Source organism: Centroberyx affinis, unplaced genomic scaffold, assembly GCF_046629955.1.
Source record: "Centroberyx affinis isolate AG114_WGS23_722 - 3 ecotype Tasmania unplaced genomic scaffold, CSIRO-AGI_Caff_v1 ptg004491l_1, whole genome shotgun sequence".
In the NCBI taxonomy this organism is placed as follows: Eukaryota; Metazoa; Chordata; class Actinopteri; order Beryciformes; family Berycidae; genus Centroberyx; species Centroberyx affinis.
This window is the reverse complement of record NW_027282144.1, coordinates 45,001-52,308: the sequence shown is the minus strand read 5'-3', so window position 1 is coordinate 52,308 and position 7,308 is coordinate 45,001.

Here is a 7,308-nt window from a genome sequence, read left to right as displayed (position 1 = left end):
TCCCCTGTTCATGAATTTATCCCACATCCCTGCCACATTAGAGGCAAGATTTCCGCGAATGTTACACAGTAGAGCCAAAAGAGTCTGTTATAACACAAGAGCCTTTGTGTCTTTGAAGCAGACAGTTACTAAATCATTCCCGGTGACGTCTGACAGCCGGGAAGAGCTAAATCTGATGTTTCCAAACCGTTCCTCTCTTGGGGACGGAGCAAAAGTGCAGCGACAGTTCAGCAGGCGGCGAGAGAAAACTGGGATCTCTGCTCCGGCTGCATCTGTAAACCGGACCGGAGCCAGAGAAAACACACAGAAACACCACACAGCTGCCAGCGAGAGTGCTTCGCCCCGCACTCTGCTGCGATGTTGATCCACTTCTGCTCCATGCCAAAGAGGAACTGTTTGAGGAAAGTAAACTTTGCTCTCTTTTCTCGCATTGGAAGCAACAACAATTTATGGTCTGGTAACTAGGTGAAAGACTCTAGCTTTGGCTCACAGCAAGCTGATTTAGTTCTACTGTGTAATCTTCAAGAAAGATTTGTCTGCAGTAGAGCAGTGGTTCTCAACGTGGGGTCCGGGGACCACCAGGGGTCCTTGAGGGGGTTCCAGAGGGTCCCCAACAAATTGATGAATTGTTAAACTTCAGCATTATTTCATTTACAAGAAGTTAACACAATTAGAGAATGCAGAAGAATTATTATTTTGATCATAGTTTCTCTGTTATCTCTCCACCTGCAATACAGAGACAGTCATGGAATTCTGGACAAAATCATATCTGACAATAAAAACATTCTCAGATTTGGATCCTAGAGAAAAAAAATGTCATCAAATGGGGGTCCGTGGCTCTAATGTGGACTAAATTAGGGGTCCTAAAAGTGAAAAAGGTTGAGAATCACTGCAGTAGAGACATTTGACGGAGCCGACCAAGTTCAGCGTCCAAACAAACACGACATTTTCACAATATGATATTATGGAACGGTAACAATTCAACACATCAAACAGCTTTGGAAACGGTTTGGAGCTGATTTCTGAAAGATCTTTGGGTCCTGATGTCACCAAACGGTGCAGGCAGCAGCGATGGACGTCGTCTCAGCTGTCATTCTGGTTTTCAGCGTTGACGCTCTGACGTGGAGAACGTCCCGGATTTCAGACCTGGACTTGGACCCTAGCCCCTCAGAGCACAACCCCCCCCCCCCCAGATCCGCACTAATGACCGAACTCCTGATTACAGAATAGATATGTAAGAATACGCATTTATTATTATTATTATTATTTGCATTTTTGCATTACCTCTATTGCTTTATCTTAGTACCACTTCTTTTTTATTATCTTATTGTACTTACTCTACTTGTTTTCCATGGTTCTGTCTGCTAGTTGACTGCCTGATCTCAGACAGAACTGTCGACTCGTTCCACTCCATTTCCATCTTCAGTCTTCATTGCCTCCACTCTAACCGATTTCCGTGGGGGAGGGGGATTCGATTTTCCCTGACCAATCACTAGAGACCGACGTATCCGCCTGAATCTAACGTCATTTTAAGTCGACGCTGATGCAAAAAAAACATCTCCTCTTTGAATAAATGCCTTCAAAGCAGACTGCTGTTCAGATTTCAAAGTAATTGGTACTTTTAATGGATTCAGAACAGCCTGGATAGCAGCGTCTATCTTGTCTATTGCGTCTCCATTGTTGTTATTACTCCTCCTTGGTTCCGCCGCACAGCTTGACAACAGCTTGACAACGGTGTTAGTCCCGCCCCTTGGCGCTGATTGGCTAATCGTTAGCCCCCCCCCCCGGCGCTCATTGGACCGATCATTTTTTCATCCAAGAAACCGCTGTTTCATGTCACGATGCCAGACCAGAATCAGTCAACTGGTGGAGTGGGCGGAGTCAAAGGTCTGGACCCAGGCAAGCTAGTTGCTGCTGTGGCACCTGAATTTCCCCAAGGGGATTAATAAAGTCTTATCTCATCTTATCTCATCTTATCTATCAACATCTGCCCAACGTTAAAAATGTGTGGTGGAACTGGATGAATCCATGAAGGGGAACGTCTGCAGCGTCGACCACATTTACCCACGCCAGACAAACAAACAGAAAATATTATGCCTGGGTTATTGCACATAAACACACAAATATTAGGTGCACACACACACACACACACACACACACACACACACACGCAGGAAGCAGCATTCCATCCATGTTGCAGCAGAGGCAACAAGCCTCGCTGCTGACTGATTTCTGTATTTATTTTTATTATGGGTGTCACTAAAGCTGCTGAAACAAGTGATGAAAGCCACAGTGCGGTCAAAAGTTTACCAGAGTTGTTTTCTGGTTATTCATATGGCATCTTTGAATGGGGATTTTGTTGGCAATTTGTTTTTTACTGATTTCGAGCTTACTGATCTCTATTTAGTCAACGCGACTTAATTATTTTGTGAATTACAGCCCACTGTACTGTACGTTCTACCAGGAAACTAACCTAACCCTAATGAATATCTGGTCCTTTTGTAAATGACAATAATGACACATTTATTCAAGAAAGAGTTAAATGAATAAATTCAAGGAGGTGACGAGGATGAAAAGACGAGGGTTCAAGCCCCCGTGTGTCTGATGGTGATCGTCCCACGAGACGCAGCACGATAAACCTCCAGTCCATTTTATCAACCGTTCTCCAAACAGCGTTTTTGAGACATTTGTTCCTGTCGTCTTTAAATTAAAGTTGTAGAGGGGGAAGCTTTGAACGGTTGAAATCAACTTCTCCTCCATTTTGCACTTAGCAGGCGGAGACCAGACCAGAGACCGTCCCGTAACCGGAAGCGATGAATCCACCTCGAAGACACTGAACCCCCGCTCTCTCTCATTGTGAGCAGCGGCGGTGCTTCCTATAGGCGACATAGGCGGCCGCCTAGGGTGCCATCCCGAGGGGGGCGCCAAAATTGTGCCCAGAAAAAAAAAAGTTCATCAGTGAGTGCTCATCACAATCAAAGTAATACTAAAAATTACAGTACATGAGTTGATTTAAGTGACATGAGACACAACTGGGGAGGATTTACTAAATTGCTTTGAATGCAGCGTAATGTATTAACCAATCAAGGGCGATGTGTGTGCTTTGGGTGAAGGTCAGATGCCTTTGCAGTTTATTTTCATGACTTTTTGCTGGGCTGTGCTTTTTACATATTTACTGTATTGTTTTTCTTGGTTGGAGGTTGCGTATTTAGCAATTGGTAATGTGTGATGATGGTTAACGGGACATGCATGTTGCGCATTTGGCATTGCGTAATGGTAAGAGGGACACATAGTTTTTGGCATTTGGTATTGCGTAATGGTGAAAGCATATGGCAATTTGGCAACAAAATACATGTCAGGAACGAAGTAAAGATTCACATTCACAAAACAATTCATAGTAGATGATGCTATTTTTCTAGTTTTGCATGGTAACGTTGTGTGTGTGTGTGCAACATAACATTGAGTTGGCAACCCTATGTGAAATAGTTGATAAAACGTGAGAACGTGTGGATGGGCGGCATTTATAGTTTTGCCCAGGGCGCCTGATTGGCACGCGCCGGCACTGATTGTAAGTCACACTGCGTAAGAGCATCAGCTAAATGCATAAAATGTAAATGTATTTGTTAAAAGAGGGGAATGCAGCTGTTTTTCCAGGCAGCGAAAACTCTGACTTTTAAGATAAAGTAACCCAGCAAGTATTTTGACAGTAGCCTAGTTGTTGATACGATGACCTGCACCAATAGTGAAAACCCAAGTAAATACAGTAAATACAGTAACTAGTCCACACCTCAACTCCATGCAGACTTGCCAAAAATGTGCATAAACAGCATAAATTAGGGAAAATGGAAAAATCAGCTTCGTCAGTCCCTGCCAATGCTCAATGCCCATGTGCAGTTTCAGATTGATTGGCCGACCCATTGAGGAGCAAAATGGATGCAGACAGACAGAGTTTTCCTCATTTTATAGTAGGATACAGTAAATACAGTAAATACAGTAGACGTCCATAACTGCTACCTGCATCGTTTGGTGAAATCAGGACCTAAATATGTTTCTGATAACAGTTCAGAACAGGCTCCAAAACTGTTTTCATGATTTTTTACCATTCCATAATATCATATTTTTATATTTTAATATACATTTTGTGCTTGTCTGGGTTAAACTCGGCCTCCTCCTGCACATCGCCGCCTGTCAAAAGCGAAAACGAACTTAATCTGAGGTAAAGGAAGCCAGACTGAGCCGAGCTGAACAAAACAAAACGACGGCAGACTAAACCAGAGCTGAACTGCAGGGTGTCTGTGCCGGATCGGGTTTTGAGCGGTCCCTCTAAGTGTTTCTGCCTGATCAGCAGCAGACGGAGCGTTCAGGAAACGCTCTGCTGCTCCTGCTGCACTGATGGAAAAGGTGAGTAATGCTGAACTGAACTATGCAGGAGCTTATTGTTCTCAATGAGCCAGAGAGATATGTGTGTGTGTGTGTGTGTGTGTGTGTGTGTGTGTGTTTATGTATATATGTGTGGAAGGAGTAGGTCTGGTTAAGGGGGTTTAGGTCATGGGTGAGTGTGCTGTGTGACTGTGTGTGTTCGTCTGTACCTGTGGACGTGTGTGTGACTGTCCGTGTTATGTTTAGCGTGTGTGTGTGTGTGTACATTTCGCTGTGTGTGTGTGTGTGTGTGTGTGTGTGTGTGTGTGTGTGTGTGTGTTTTTCATCTGTATATTATCACCCCTGTCGGGTCTCTCTGGGCTCATGTGCGGTTTCCGTCTCACGGCTTTCTGCAAACCAGTCAGGTGAAACGACACAACCTCATTACTGCACTTATCCTGTCAGTCTGAGCCAGGACTGCTGCAGCGAGGAAACCAGGAGCGGAGACTGGTACAGTATGGTACGGTACAGTATGGTACGGTACAGTATGGTATGGTATGGTATGGTATGGTTAAAAAAATCTACCCAGAATTCACAGGAGACTGCCATTGTGCGTCTCCGTTTTTAAAAGATAAACTAAACATTTTATTTATTTACTTTCTGCCACATTTATTGTGTCACAATATGATCTACTGTTTGTTTTGTGGTGCGATTGTTTTATGATCTTGTCATTGTTATACACCGTGAAGCACTTTGTAAACTGTGTTTTAGAAAAGTGCTTTATAAATAAAGTTTATTATTATTCAGTGGTGGAAGGAGTGCTCAGATCTTAAGTAAAAGTAGAAATACCACAGTATAAAAATACTCTGTTACAAGTAAAAGTCCTGCATGGTGGTATGGTCCCATTCTCTGGAACTCTCTACCACATGAACTAAGGTCTGCTACAACAGTGTCTTCTTTTAAAAGCAGACTAAAAACTCTTTTCACAAGCGTTTAGTTAGGTTTAAAGTGTGTGGTTAACGGGAAAACTTTTATTTTAGAATCAGTATTATTACTATTATTCCCTTTTTAAGAATAATAATAATACCTTCTTATCTTATTCCTTTTTATTGTAATACCTTATATGTTTTTATCTTTCTTCGTATGTTCTTATTTATGTAATACCTTCTTATCTTATATGTTCCTATCTTATATGTTTTTGTCATGTATGATCTTTGCCTATTTTTTGCTTTTTATTTTGAAGCACATTGAGTCTACGCCTGTCGTATGAAATGTGCTATACAAATAAACTTGACTTGACTTTCTAACCGATAAAACCATCAGATTATTGAACAGCCCCCGCCCCTCCCATCCAATAAAACTGTCTTTCTCTGGCTGATCTCCCATTGGTTTAGACTTTTGAACGCTCCCTCGCTGCGTTATGTCCCGCCCCGACGGTGTAATTTAATTTTTTTTTTTTCCTGTCACCATTATCGCTCATGAAAGGTCTAAACCCACCGATGCATTTGCCACAGTCAGAAGCTCCTGCTGTCTGCTGTGTTGAAGTAAAAAATACATTAAAAACAGCTCAGAGACAAAATGCTGCAATCCATCATGTAGGTGTATTGGATCTTTTTCCTAAAATTACTTCAGAAATCTGTATAAATCGTATATATCATGGTATAAAATGTATTTCCATTCTGCCAGGACTGCATGCGCCCCACCCAGATGAACTAGAACCTTCCAGCTCCTTATAATAATTATAATGAGATTGTAAATGTCTCAGTACTCACAGTTCATTCATTCACTCGTTACTAATGAAGTTTGTGCTGTGTGTGTGGCTTTGCAGGGCAGGACAGCTCGCACTAACACAGGACATGAGAAAGGTCATTGGATTCAGCCAGCATCATTCAACACACACACACACACACACACACACACACACACACACACACTGGCCATACCTCGTTTAGCATTGCCAGTAAGTGTATCTGGGTCGTTCAGGAAGCTACTGTGTGGGCAGAGAGACTGTCAGCTGTGACTTCCCCTGATTAAAAGAGAGAGAGGGAGAGAGAGAGAGAGAGGGAGGATGGGAGAGAGGAAGAGAGAGAGGGAGAGAGAGAGAGAGAGAGGAAACGATGACGCAATTTAATGCACAATGCCTCATCTCCCTTAATCACTGATAAGGACCAGCGTTACAGCCGTGTGTGTGTGTGTGTGTGTGTGTGTGTGTGTGTGTGTGTGTGTGTGTGTGTGTGTGTGTTCCACTGATCCCTGCTGTCAGCTGAGGGCTCAAGGTCGGTCACTCCCTCTCTCTCTCTCTCTCTCTCTCCTCTCTCTCTCTCTCTGTCTCAGCATCCCTCCCATCACCTCCCCGGCTCCGCTCCTCCACTTCACGGTGAATAACTGACATTCAGATGTGTATCAATTAATGAGATCTACCAACTCATCTATTAGTGATTTAAAGAAAGTGCTCGCCTATTGTTCAGCCTTAAGGTCAAAGGCGGTTCACTGGAGAAACCTGTGAGCAATCAGACATCAGCATCTGCATCACTTTGTTCCCCAAACACACACTGACAGCAGTGTGTCGTGGTGACATGGGTGCAGAGACATCAGCTGTTTACCTGCACAAAATAACCCCACTGTTAAGGTTTTTTTTACAGTAAGCTAAAGTACATGAACCTGTGATACCCTGCGATTGAGTGTCCCTGTTTTTATTAATAAACTAATTAGAAGAATATGGCTGTCCACAGATAAATTGGCAAAAAAGAAATGGTTCAGCGGCCAGCTCCCGTTTGACTGAGCAACAAATCGGCAAATTACATGGTATAAGCTTGCACATTTCTGTTATTTTAAAAACGTAAAGAAAAGTAGTAGTAGTAGTTCTTCACCCACAGGTTTCTGAAGGCTGTTTTGAAGCCTTAAGATCGGGTTTATGATCTCCGTCATGTTGAAATTTTTTGGAGCCGG